Below are 15075 nucleotides of genomic sequence, written 5' to 3'. Positions count from 1 at the left end.
AAAAACGAGGCACAGGTGCAAATAATGGGGAACAAGGGAAAAAACATAAGGTCAAAAAGCACAATGGGGGCATCTAGTGACCAAAACCCGGAACAACCCTGGCCAAATCCTGACAGAATCCCCCCTAGGAACGGCTCCTGACGTTCCTACCAGCTCTCTCAGGGTGGAGGGCCCTGAACTTTGAATGAGGTCAGGGTCCAGGATGTCTTTGGCAGGAACCCAGGAGCGCTCCTCGGGACCGTAGCCTTCCCAGTCCACCAGATACTGCCAGGACCGCTGCACCCGGCGGAATCCCAGTATCCGATGGACGGTATCGCCGGCTGGCCTCCAATGACACGAGGCGGGGGGAGGTCTGTCTGCCGGGACAAGGGGAGAAAAAAAAACAACAGGTTTTAACAATGAAATGTGAAATGTGGGATTAATCTTAAGGGATCTGGGTAAGTGTAGGCTATAAGAAACTGGGTTAACTCTCCTGGCAACCTTGAAGGGACCGATGTATTTTGGACAGCTTGCAGAGACTCCACCCGTAGAGGTAAGTCTCTTGTGGAGAGCCAGACTCTCTGGCCGGGCGCAGGGTAGGCCGGACGGGCGGCGCGTCTGTTGGCTTGTTGTTGGTACCTCTGTGAGGAACGCATAAGATTAAGACGGGTCTTCCTCCACATAAGCCGACAGCGTCTGACGAACTTCAAGGCTGAAGGCACTCTGACTTCTGCCTCCTGGTCCGGGAACAATGGAGGAGCATAGCCAAACTGACACTCGTCGGGGACATACCAGTGGAGGAGGAACGCAAGGTGTTGTGGCGTATTCGGCCCAAACAATAAAGGATGACCATGTGGACGGGTTGTCACCAGTCATACATCGGAGGGTGGTTTCCAGCTCTTGATTCATCCTCTCTGTTTGGCCGTTGGACTCCGGATGGTACCCTGAAGATAGACTGGCAGAAGCCCCATGAGTTGGCAGAAGGCCTTCCAAAACCTTGAGGCGAACTGGGACCTCTGTCAGAAACCATATCTTGAGGAATGCCGAGACTCGGAAAACATGATTAATTACCAACTCAGCCGTTTCCTTGGCAGAAGGTAACTTAGTCAGAGGGACGAACCTGGCCGCCTTTGAAAACCTGTCGATTATGACTAGGATAGTAGTATTGCCATGGGATGGAGGAAGTCCAGTAATAAAGTCCAATGAGATATGGGACCAGGGTCTGGGGGAACAGGTAAAGGGTGAAGGAGTCCTTGAGGGCGGAGGTGAGAAGATTTGCCCTGGCAGCACACGGGACAGGCATTGACGAAAGTGGCAACGTCTTCTCTTATGGTAGGCCACCAGAACTTACGCTGGATGAACTCCAAGGTGCGACCTACGCCCGGATGACAGGTGAGGCGAAGGAGTGCCCCCACAGAAGGACCTGAGTCTCACTGCCTTGGGGACAAACAACCGATTGGCAGGACCTCCTTTCGGGTCCGGTTCGCTAGCTTGAGCACGTCTCACGGTATCCTCAACTTGCCACGAGATCGGAGCCACAATCTTAGCAGCAGGAAGGACAGGCATGTCCGTGTCATCTCGAATGGCAGGAGCGTAGACTCGGGACAGGGCATCCGGTTTGAGATTCTTTGACCGGGCCGATAGGTGAGGATAAACTGGAATCGATTGAAGAAAAGAGACCATCTAGCTTGTCTAGAGTTCAACCGCATCCTGCTGGATATACTCCAGATTTTTGTGGTCCGTAAGCACTTGAAACAGGTGAGAAGCCCCCTCGAGCCAGTGTCTCCATTCCTTCAATGCCATCTTAACCGCTAGGAGTTCACGATCCCCACATCGTAGTTCCTCTCAGTCGGGGTAAGCCGGTGTGAGAAAGAAGCGCACGGATGAAGCTTCTTGTCTTCACCCCTCTGAGACAGGACAGCTCCAACACCAACCTCTGATGCGTCTACCTCCACCACAAATGGTTCATCCGTAGTCGGTAGTATCAGGATGGGAACAGAGAACGCGCTGCTTGAGTCCTTGGAAGGCCGTCTCAGCTTCTCTTCCCCCACAAAAACCTTGCATTGCCACCCTTGGTTAAAGCTGAGAGAGGGGCTGCCACCAAGCTGAAGTTCTTGATGAACTTGCGGTAGAAGTTTGTGAAGCCCAGGAAACGCTGAACTTCCTTAACGGATTTGGGGGTGGGCCAATCCGCTACCGCCCTACCTTCCTGGGGTCCATTTGGACTCGACCGGGTTCCACTACAAATCCCAGGAATTGTACTCGGGATGAATGGAATTCACATTTTTTCGGCTTAACGTACAGATGGCTGTCCAGGAGGCGTTTGAGTACTTGTCTGACATGCCAGTGTGTTCTTGAAGGGAGCTCGAAAGATGAGGATGTCATCCAAGTAAACGAACACAAATATGTTAAGCATATCCCTAAGCACATCGTTTATGAGCGCTTGGAACACCGCTGGGGCGTTGGTCAGGCCGAAGGGCATCACCAAGTATTCATAGTGACCAGTAGGGCGTGTTGAAAGCGGTCTTCCACTCGTCACCAGGTCTGATCCGCACAAGATGGTATGCGTTCCGCAGGTCAAGCTTAGTGAAACAACTGCTTCCTGGAGCAGCTCGAAGGCTGTGGCCATAAGGGGTAGCGGGTAACGGTTACGGACGGTTTATGGCATTGAGTCCCCGGTAGTCAATGCAAGGACGTAATCCACGTCTTTCTTGGCCCAAAGAAAAACCCTGCTCCCGCGGGAGGTGGATGGACGCATGAGGCCTGCTTCCAGAGCGTCCTTGATGTAGGTATCCATAGCAGCTTGTTCGGGTGGAGATAGGGAAAGATCCGACCCCTGGGGGGCAAGTGCCCGGAAACAGGTCGATGGGGCAATCGTAAGGTCTATGGGGTGGTAGCATGGTGGCCCTCTGTTTGCTAAACACCAGTTTGAGGTCATGGTAACACTCGGGAACTCGGGTCAGGTCGATGGATTCTAAAGACTCGGGAGTAGAACTCGGGGAATTTTGGAAAATACAAGTAGCTTGGCACGTAGGACCCCACTGCTTGATAGTGCCCACAGACCAGTCGATGTGAGGGTTATGGCTGTGAAGCCAGGGGTATCCAAGGACGAGAGGGAACTCGGAACAGGAGATCAAATGAAAGTTCATCAATTCCTGGTGTTGTGAAACTGAAAGTCGCAAGGAGGTAGTGACATGAGTGACAAGTCCAGATCCCAAAGGGCTTCCATCCAATGTAGTGACCCTCATGGGTTCACTTAGAGGTTCAGAGGGAACGCCATTCTCCTTCGCCCAGACACCATCCATGAAGTTACCTGCGGCTCCAGAGTCTACCAAGGCTTGAAGGTGAAGCTTGTGGTTGTCCCAGGAGAGGGTGACTGGAATGAGCAGACGGGAGTTGGACGGATGGGAGGAGGTTATGTTTCCGTTACAGTTCCCCCGGTCTGTACGGGACAGAGCGTTTCCCTGGAGCCCGGGACACGTGGAACGAAATGGCCCGGTTTGCCGCAATATAGACAGCGTCGCTCCTCATCCGGCGGTCTCTCTCAGCCTGGGAGATGCGTCCAATCTGCATGGGTTCCGATGGAGCCAGCGAGGATAAAGGTGGGGACTCGGAGCTGGGACTGATAGGGGCTAGAGGTCTACGGTTGATTCTCTCTCTCTCTCAGACGCTGGTCAATGCGTGAGGCCAACTTGATCAGGGACTCGAGATTGTCCGGTGGTTCCCGAGTGGCCAGTTCATCTTGGATAGTGTCGGAAAGGCCTTTCAGAAAGCACACCGTGAGCGCCTCGTTGTTCCAGCCACTTGCTGCTGCCACCATGCGGAACTGGATGGCATAGTCCGTCACGCTGCGCCAACCTTGGTGGAGAGTCAGGAGCTGTTTGGCTGAGTCAGAACCACTGCTTGGGCCTTGAAACACTCGTTTGAATTCCTCAGCAAAGGCAGAGTAGCTGGCACTGCAGGAACTATGGGCATCCCACACAGCAGTAGCCCAGGCCAGGGCTTTCCGACAGCAGGGTGATGATATAAGCGATCTTAGACCGGTCGGTGGGAAACGACGAGGGTTGTAGCTCAAAGGAGAGAGAACATTGGGTGAGAAACCCTTTACAAGCACTTGGATCACCTGAGAACCGTTGGGGAGGTGGAAGACGAGGTTCAGCCAGGGGGTTAACTGCCATGGGTACGTGAATCTGAGGTACTGGGGCCAGGAACTGTTGCCGGGGTAAGACGATCAGATATTTGCTTAATGGAAGTCAGCATCTCCGACAGAAGATGAGAATGTCTAGCCATTAAGGCCTCTTGCTGAACCAGGGGCGGCTTTGTGGCGTTGGACAGTCTCCTGGTGGTGGGACAGCATGGCAAAAAGGTCCTGGGAACTGGCTGCCTCTGGGTTCATTTTTGGCTCTGTGTTTCTGTCAGGACCCGGTTACGTACCTGGGTCTCCGGAGTGAGAAACAGTCACTTAACCAACTGAGCCACGAATAGTCAGCAGAACCCAGAAGATGAGGCAGACACAGCAGTACTTAAGACGGTGTATTTAATAAAGTAAAAAGGAGAAGTCCTTAAATACAAAAATGGCAAATCCAAAAGGTGGTAGGAATAGCACAAAAAAGCCTCAAGAGATACTCAAAAACAAAAACAGAATTCCACAAGAGCATCCACCGGAATCGACAAGAATACACAGAACACTAGGGCTGGGTGCTAACATACAAACACAGAGCACAGAACTGAGGGAAACTAAGGGTTTAAATACAATCAGGGGAAACGAGGCACAGGTGCAAATAATAATGGGGAACAAGGGAAAAAACATAAGGTCAAAAAGCACAATGGGGGCATCTAGTGACCAAAACCCGGAACAACCCTGGCCAAATCCTGACAATATCTCCCTCACTAGCTTTAAGCACCAGCTGTCAGAGCAGCTCACAGATCTGTAAACAGCCCATCTATCTACCTACCTCATCCCCATACAGTATTTATTTATTTATCTTGCTCCTTTGCACCCCAATATCTCTACTTGCACATTCATCTTCTGCACATCTACCATTCCAGTGTTTAATTGCTATATTGTAATTACTTTGCCACCATGGCCTATTTATTGCCTTAACTCCCTTATCTTACCTCATTTGCACTCACTGTATATAGACTTTTTGTTTTCTTTTGTTCTACTGTAATATTAACTATGTTTTGTTTATTCCATATGTAACTCTGTGTTGTTGTATGCGTCAAATTGCTATGCTTTATCTTGGCCAGGTTGCAGTTGCAAATGAGAACTTCTCATTAGCCTACCTGGTTAAATAAAGGTGAAATAAAAAAATAAAAATGTGTTACCTATATGTTAAAATATCTGTATGTTACCTGTATGTGTTACTTATGTGTTACCTGTATGTGTTACCTGTATGTTACAATAACTGTATGTGTTATCTATATGTTACCTGTATGTGTGACCTATGTGTTACCTGTATGTGTTACCTGTATGTTACAATAACTGTATGTGTTATCTATATGTTACCTGTATGTGTGACCTATATGTTACCTGTATGTTACAATACCTGTATGTGTTATCTATATGTTACCTGTATGTTACAATACCTGTATGTGTTATCTATATGTTACCTGTATGTTACAATACCTGTATGTGTTACCTATGTGTGTTACCTGTATGTGTTACCTATATGTTACCTGTATGTTAACTGTTACAATACCTGTATGTGTTATCTATGTGTTACCTGTATGTGTTACCTACGCGTTACCTGTATGTGTTACCTATATGTTACCTGTATGTGTTACCTATGTGTTACCTGTATGTGTTACCTATGTGTTACCTGTATGTTACAATACCTGTATGTGTTACCTATATGTTACCTGTATGTTAACTGTATGTGTTACCTATATGTTACCTGTATGTTACAATACCTGTATGTGTTACCTATATGTTACCTATATGTTACCTGTATGTGTTACCTGTATGTGTTACCTGTATGTGTTACCTGTATGTGTTACCTATATGTTACCTGTATGTGTTACCTATGTGTCACCTGTATGTGTTACCTGTATGTGTTACCTATATGTTACCTGTATGTGTTACCTGTATGTTACCTGTATTGTTACCTTACCTGTATGTGTTACCTATATATTTACCTATATGTTACCTGTATGTGTTACCTGTATGTTACCTGTATGTGTTTACCTGTATGTGTTACCTGTATGTGTTACCTGTATGTGTTACCTGTGTTACCTGTATGTGTTACCTGTTATGTATGTGTTACCTGTGTATGTGTTACCTGTATGTGTTACCTGTATGTGTTACCTATATGTTATTGTTATTTGTTACCTATATGTTACCTGTATGTGTTACCTATATGTTTACCTGTATGTTACCTGTATGTGTTACCTGTATGTTACCTGTATGTGTTACCTGTATGTGTTACCTGTATGTGTTACCTGTATGTGTTACCTGTATGTGTTACCTGTATGTGTTACCTATATGTTACCTGTATGTGTTACCTATGTATGTTACCTATATGTTACCTGTATGTGTTACCTATGTGTTACCTGTATGTGTTACCTATGTGTTACCTGTATGTGTTACCTATGTGTTACCTGTATGTTACAATACCTGTATGTGTTATCTATATGTTACCTGTATGTGTTACCTATGTGTTAACTGTATGTTACAATATCTGTATGTGTTATCTATATGTTACCTGTATGTGTTAGCTATGTGTTACCTCTAAAAAAATGTGTTAACTATATGTTAAAATATCTATATGTGTTATCTTTATGTTACCTGTATGTTAACTATATGTTAAAATATCTGTATGTTACCTGTATGTGTTACCTATGTGTTACCTGTATGTGTTATCTATATGTTACCTATATGTGTTACCTGTATGTGTTACCTGTATGTGTTACCTGTATGTGTTACCTGTATGTTACCTGTATGTTACAATACCTGTATGTGTTATCTATATGTTACCTGTATGTTAACTATATGTTAAAATATCTATATGTTACCTATATGTGTTACCTGTATGTGTTACCTGTATGTGTTACCTGTATGTGTTACCTGTATGTGTCACCTATGTGTTACCTGTATGTGTTATCTATATGTTACCTATATGTGTTACCTGTAGGTTACCTGTATATGTTACCTGTATGTGTTACCTGTATGTTTACCTATGTATGTGTTACCTGTATGTTACCTGTATGTACACATACCTGTAGGTATGTGTTACCTGTATGTGTTACCTATGTGTTACCTGTATGTGTTACCTATATGTGTTACCTGTATGTATGTTACCTGTATGTTACCTGTATGTGTTACCTATGTGTTACCTGTATGTGTTACCTATATGTTACCTGTATGTGTTATCTATATGTTACCTATATGTGTTACCTATATGTTACCTGTATGTGTTACCTATATGTGTTACCTATATGTTACCTGTATGTGTTACCTATGTGTTACCTGTATGTGTTACCTATATGTTACCTGTATGTTACAATACCTGTATATGTTACCTATATGTTACCTGTATGTGTTAACTATATGTTACCTATATGTGTTACCTATGTGTTAACTGTATGTTACAATATCTGTATGTGTTATCTATATGTTACCTGTATGTTACAATACCTGTATGTGTTAGCTATGTGTTACCTCTAAAAAAATGTGTTAACTATATGTTAAAATATCTATATGTGTTATCTTTATGTTACCTGTATGTTAACTATATGTTAAAATATCTGTATCTATATGTTACCTGTATGTGTTACCTCTGTTATCTATATTTACCTGTATGTGTTATCTATATGTTACCTATATGTGTTACCTGTATGTGTTACCTATATGTGTTACCTGTATGTGTTACCTATATGTTACCTGTATGTTACAATACCTGTATGTGTTATCTATATGTTACCTGTATGTTAACTATATGTTAAAATATCTATATGTTACCTATATGTGTTACCTGTATGTGTTACCTGTATGTTACCTGTATGTTAACTATATGCCTATATGTTACCTGTATGTGTCACCTATGTGTTACCTATGTTTACCTGTATGTGTTATCTATATGTTACCTATATGTGTTACAGGTAACACATACAGGTATGTGTACACAACACATACAGGTAACACATACAGGTATGTGTTACCTGTATGTGTTACCTATGTGTTACCTGTATGTGTTACCTGTATGTGTTACCTGTATGTGTTACCTGTATGTTACCTGTATGTGTTACCTATATGTTACCTATATGTGTTACCTATATGTTACCTGTATGTGTTATCTATATGTTACCTATATGTGTTACCTATATGTTACCTGTATGTGTTACCTATATGTGTTACCTATATGTTACCTGTATGTGTTACCTATGTGTTACCTGTATGTGTTACCTATATGTTACCTGTATGTTACAATACCTGTATATGTTACCTATATGTTACCTGTATGTGTTAACTATATGTGTTACCTGTATGTGTTACCTATATGTTACCTGTATGTGTTACCTATGTGTTACCTGTATGTGTTACCTATATGTTACCTGTATGTGTTATCTATATGTTACCTGTATCTGTTATCTATATGTTACCTGTATGTGTTACCTATATGTTACCTGTATGTGTTATCTATATGTTACCTATATGTGTTACCTATATGTTACCTGTATGTGTTATCTATATGTTACCTGTATCTGTTATCTATATGTTACCTGTATGTGTTACCTATATGTTACCTGTATGTGTTATCTATATGTTACCTGTATCTGTTATCTATATGTTACCTATATGTGTTATCTATATGTTACCTATATGTGTTACCTATATGTTACCTATATGTGTTACCTATATGTTACCTGTATGTGTTATCTATATGTTACCTATATGTGTTATCTATATGTTAAATATATGTGTTACCTATATGTTACCTGTATGTGTTATCTATATGTTACCTATATGTGTTATCTATATGTTATCTATATGTGTTACCTATATGTTACCTGTATGTGTTACCTATATGTTACCTGTATGTGTTATCTATATGTTACCTGTATGTGTTATCTATATGTTACCTATATGTGTTACCTATATGTTACCTGTATGTTACAATACCTGTATGTGTTACCTATATGTTACCTATGTGTTACCTGTATGTGTTACCTATGTTTTACCTGTATATGTTACCTATGTGTTACCTATATGTGTTACCTGTATGTGTTACCTGTATGTGTTACCTGTATGTTACCTATATGTGTTACCTATATGTGTTACCTATATGTTACCTGTATGTGTTACCTATGTGTTACCTGTATGTGTTACCTATGTTTTACCTGTATATGTTACCTATATGTTACCTGTATGTGTTATCTATATGTTACCTATATGTGTTACCTATATGTTACCTGTATGTGTTACCTATATGTTACCTATATGTGTTACCTATATGTTACCTATATGTGTTACCTATATGTTACCTGTATGTGTTACCTATATGTTACCTATATGTGTTACCTATATGTTACCTGTATGTGTTACCTATATGTTACCTGTATGTGTTATCTATATGTTACCTGTATCTGTTATCTATATGTTACCTGTATGTGTTACCTATATGTTACCTGTATGTGTTATCTATATGTTACCTGTATCTGTTATCTATATGTTACCTGTATGTGTTACCTATATGTTACCTGTATGTGTTATCTATATGTTACCTATATGTGTTACCTATATGTTACCTGTATGTGTTATCTATATGTTACCTATATGTGTTATCTATATGTTAAATATATGTGTTACCTATATGTTACCTGTATGTGTTATCTATATGTTACCTATATGTGTTATCTATATGTTATCTATATGTGTTACCTATATGTTACCTGTATGTTACAATACCTGTATGTGTTACCTATATGTTATCTATATGTTACCTGCATGTGTTACCTATGTGTTACCTATATGTTACCTGTATGTTACAATACCTGTATGTGTTACCTGTATGTGTTATCTATATGTTACCTGTATGTGTTATCTATATGTTACCTATATGTGTTACCTATATGTTACCTGTATGTTACAATACCTGTATGTGTTACCTATATGTTATCTATATGTTACCTGCATGTGTTACCTATATGTTACCTGTATGTGTTACCTATGTGTTATCTGTATATGTTACCTATGTGTTACCTGTATGTGTTACATATGTGTTACCTGTATGTTACATTACCTATATGTGTTACCTGTATGTGTTACCTGTATGTTACAATACCTGTATGTGTTACCTATGTGTTACCTGTATGTGTTATCTGTATGTTACCTGTATGTGTTACCTATGTGTTACCTGTATGTTGCAATACCTGTATGTGTTATCTATATGTTACCTGTATGTGTTACCTATATGTTACCTGTATGTTACAATACCTGTATATGTTACCTATATGTTACCTGTATGTGTTACCTGTATGTGTTACCTGTATGTGTTATCTATATGTTACCTGTATGTGTTACCTATGTGTTACCTGTATGTTACAATACCTGTATGTGTTACCTATGTGTTACCTCTAAAAAAATGTGTTAACTATATGTTAAAATATATGTATGTTACCTGTATGTGCTACCTATGTGTTACCTGTATGTGTTATCTATATGTTACCTATATGTGTTACCTGTATGTGTTACCTACAGTGCCTTGTGAAAGTATTCGGCCCCCTTGAACTTTGCGACCTTTTGCCACATTTCAGGCTTCAAACATAAAGATATAAAACTGTACTTTTTTGTGAAGAATCAACAACAAGTGGGACACAATCATGAAGTGGAACAACATTTATTGGATATTTCAAACTTTTTTAACAAATCAAAAACTGAAAAATTGGGCGTGCAAAATTATTCAGCCCCCTTAAGTTAATACTTTGTAGCGTCACCTTTTGCTGCGATTACAGCTGTAAGTCGCTTGGGGTATGTATCTATCAGCTTTGCACATCGAGAGACTGAAATTTTTCCCCATTCCTCCTTGCAAAACAGCTCGAGCTCAGTGAGGTTGGATGGAGAGCATTTGTGAACAGCAGTTTTCAGTTCTTTCCACAGATTCTCGATTGGATTCAGGTCTGGACTTTGACTTGGCCATTCTAACACCTGGATATGTTTATTTTTGAACCATTCCATTGCAGATTTTGCTTTATGTTTTGGATCATTGTCTTGGAAGACAAATCTCCGTCCCAGTCTCAGGTCTTTTGCAGACTCCATCAGGTTTTCTTCCAGAATGGTCCTGTATTTGGCTCCATCCATCTTCCCATCAATTTGAACCATCTTCCCTGTCCCTGCAGGCCCAAACCATGATGCTGCCACCACCATGCTTGACAGTGGGTATGGTGTGTTCAGGGTGATGAGCTGTGTTGCTTTTATGCCAAACATAACGTTTTGCATTGTTGCCAAAAAGTTCAATTTTGGTTTCATCTGACCAGAGCACCTTCTTCCACATGTTTGGTGTGTCTCCCAGGTGGCTTGTGGCAAACTTTAAACAACACTTTTTATGGATATCTTTAAGAAATGGCTTTCTTCTTGCCACTCTTCCATAAAGGCCAGATTTGTGCAATATACGACTGATTGTTGTCCTATGGACAGAGTCTCCCACCTCAGCTGTAGATCTCTGCAGTTCATCCAGAGTGATCATGGGCCTCTTGGCTGCATCTCTTGTATGAGCTGAAAGTTTAGAGGGACGGCCAGGTCTTGGTAGATTTGCAGTGGTCTGATACTCCTTCCATTTCAATATTATCGCTTGCACAGTGCTCCTTGGGATGTTTAAAGCTTGGGAAATATTTTTGTATCCAAATCCGGCTTTAAACTTCTTCACAACAGTATCTCGGACCTGCCTGGTGTGTTTCTTGTTCTTCATGATGCTCTCTGTGCTTTTAACGGACCTCTGAGACTATCACAGTGCAGGTGCATTTATACGGAGACTTGATTACACACAGGTGGATTGTATTTATCATCATTAGTCATTTAGGTCAACATTGGATCATTCAGAGATCCTCACTGAACTTCTGGAGAGAGTTTGCTGCACTGAAAGTAAAGGGGCTGAATAATTTTGCACGCCCAATTTTTCAGTTTTTGATTTGTTAAAAAAGTTTGAAATATCCAATAAATGTCATTCCACTTCATGATTGTGTCCCACTTGTTGTTGATTCTTCACAAAAAAATACAGTTTTATATCTTTATGTTTGAAGCCTGAAATGTGGCAAAATGTCGCAAAGTTCAAGGGGGCCGAATACTTTCGCAAGGCACTGTATATGTTACCTGTATGTTACAATACCTGTATATGTTACCTATATGTTACCTGTATGTGTTACCTATGTGTTACCTGTATATGTTACCTATGTGTTACCTGTATGTTAAAATACCTGTATGTGTTATATATATGTTACCTGTGTCGTGTCTTTACTATCATTAAATTGAAGACTTTGTTTTTATCAAAGATTCTCTGTAATTAGTATTACGCGATCAACCTGATTAATCATGTAACTGTAATTAACTAGGAAGTCGGGGCACCAAGGAAAATATACAGATTACAAAGTTATCATTTCCTAAAATAACTTTTCAGGTATTTTATATCTGATCAAATAGTCTTCTGATGAATGAATTATTTACTTTACCTCACGTTAGTCTCATTCCAAACATTGTAAATGGTTGGTTATCTGCACAAACCCAGTCTTCACTATGAGTCATCCATACATCAATTGTCTTAAATAATTTATTTACTAACTTAGGAATTCACAGAAATGCATAAACAAACAAACAAAGTCAATATGGTTACAAGAAATGATAGGAGAATGTGCCCTAGTGGGCTGAACCGGCATGGCGGCTTGATGGACAAAAGGGCAGTGGGGGTCAGATGAGAAGTCACGACAGAGTTAATAATTATAACAATTGAAATGCTAATCCTTTACACATGAACCCTCACTCATCCGGGAACAATTTACGCACAGTGTGTCGCCTTGATCGCTGGTGAAAAGGTTGTTTCTTTTGTAGAATCGTCCGTCTTTCTCCCTCTCTCTCTCTGTTGTAGTGAGAGTGGTCATTATTCATCATATATAGTATGTATGGGAAGCTTGACAAAAACATTGGTCCAAACATTAATGTCCTGCTGTTGTCATGGTGGTGGCTAAGCCAGGCTCTTGAGTGTTTAGGTGTTAGATGGAGGAAAAGCATAGCAATAATCAGTGTCACTTTTCCATATAATCGCCCTGGTCTGCTTGCTTGGCTTTGGTGCTCTCACATTCATGCTGAACATCCTACAGAAAATACTGTACAGCAAATTACAGTTTTTCCCCATCCATCTTTTGAGGCATTTCTCTCTCTCTCTCTCTCTCTCTCTCTCTCTCTCTCTCTCTCTCTCTCTCTCTCTCTCTCTGTGTGTGTAGGACTTCCTGGGCCAGGCATTCTGTACCCTGGGGGAGGTAGTGGGCTCCATGGGAAGCCGCATGGAGAAACCTCTCATGTAAGTAATGTACCATTCTTTCTCTCTCACACACACACAAACACACACATCCCTGTTCCCTATCGTCGCTATTGTGTCCTATTTTGTCCTCATTATTAAAAGCCAGGCCCAAGAGGCAACATAAATGAGATGGTTTAAAGGGCTGTATTTTTTTTTAGCAATTTTGCATAGTTGGTATTCCATTTAAGTATATTCTACGGTGGGGCCAATCTCAGTCAATTTAGGAAAAAGATTGAAATTCAATGCATTAATCCTCCTACATTACCACCTTCAGAACTCTTGGCTGTTGGTTAAGCAAGGTTACCGCAAATTATTGTTGAGCAATACAAGAACCTTGTTCATGCCTATTTAATGAAACTCAGTTCATGTTTGTATTGAGCACAAAACCAGGCATCCCCACACTTTTTAGAACATAAGAAATCAGTTAGCGGATGACAACTACACTTTATAATGCAGAAACAGTTTTTAATCCAATGTATGAGATTCCAGCAATGTTGTTACTACCAGCTGCTGCTTTCACACAACAGGAAAATGGGGGGGGGGGAGTGTGTGTGTGTGGGAGACTGTGTGTGTGTGTGTGTGTGTGTGTGTGGTGTGTGGGAGATTATGTATTATGAAAATGTGTTGTTGCAGCTGAATGGGTCAGCAGAAGAATGACACACAAGACGATGATGATGTAGGAATGAGCTGATGTCATCGAGTTACATAATCATCTCAGGATGTACTTTTTCTGTGTGGTGTGTGTGTGTGTGTACGTGTGTGTGTGTGTGTGTGTGTGTGTGTACATATGTGTGTTTTGAATGCAGTCAGCCCACTGTATCTAAAAGAGGCCCCTTTATTTACATGGAAAAGGCTGAGTAAAAGTGTGGTCACTTGATTGGATAGATAATATAGTAGTAGATATAAGATACATATAATGACCATACGTACTAAACACTGTTGCCTTTAGACAGATGATATCAGGATATCAAGACAGGGGTCTTTCGTGAACGTATTCTACCGTTACACATGTCCCTCTTTACACTACCCTGTGATACCCACCAGAACCGTACTGTGATGGTCCAGATTTTCTTTTCACTTTGTCGGTTCTAGTGCCGACAAAACCGTTTAATGGTAGATAGTGTCAGGACCCGGTTTCGAACCTGGGTCTCCGGAGTGAGAAACAGTCACTTAACCAACTGAGCCACGAATAGACAGCAGAACCCAGAAGATGAGGCAGACACAGCAGTACTTAAGACGGTGAATTTAATAAAGAAAAAAATCCAAAAATCCAAAAATGGCAAATCCAAAAAGGTGGTAGGAAAAACACAAAAGAACTCAAAAGAAACTCACCAAAAATAAACAAAAACAAAAAACAGAATACCACAAGAACGTCACCCGGAATCGACAAGAGCACACAGAACACTAGGGCAGGGTGCTAACATACAAACACAGAGCACAGAACTGAGGGAAACAAAGGGTTTAAATACAATCAGGGGAAAACGAGACACAGGTGCAAACAATAATGGGGATCAAGGGAAAACACAGGGACAAAAAGCACAATGGGGACATCTACTGACAAAAACCCGGAACAACCCTGGCCAAATCC

General features: G+C 41.2%; 1 pseudogene; it reads left to right on the top strand.

The window, feature by feature from the left end:
- The window catches only part of LOC135509026 (copine-8-like), an 82751-nt pseudogene that overhangs the window by 34153 nt on the left and 33523 nt on the right, over window positions 1-15075 (top strand).

The sequence above is a fragment of the Oncorhynchus masou genome, chromosome 22, assembly GCF_036934945.1.
Source record: "Oncorhynchus masou masou isolate Uvic2021 chromosome 22, UVic_Omas_1.1, whole genome shotgun sequence".
Classification (NCBI taxonomy): Eukaryota; Metazoa; Chordata; class Actinopteri; order Salmoniformes; family Salmonidae; genus Oncorhynchus; species Oncorhynchus masou.
The sequence above is the reverse complement of the archived record's forward strand: the minus strand, read 5'-3'. Positions and strand labels throughout refer to the sequence as shown.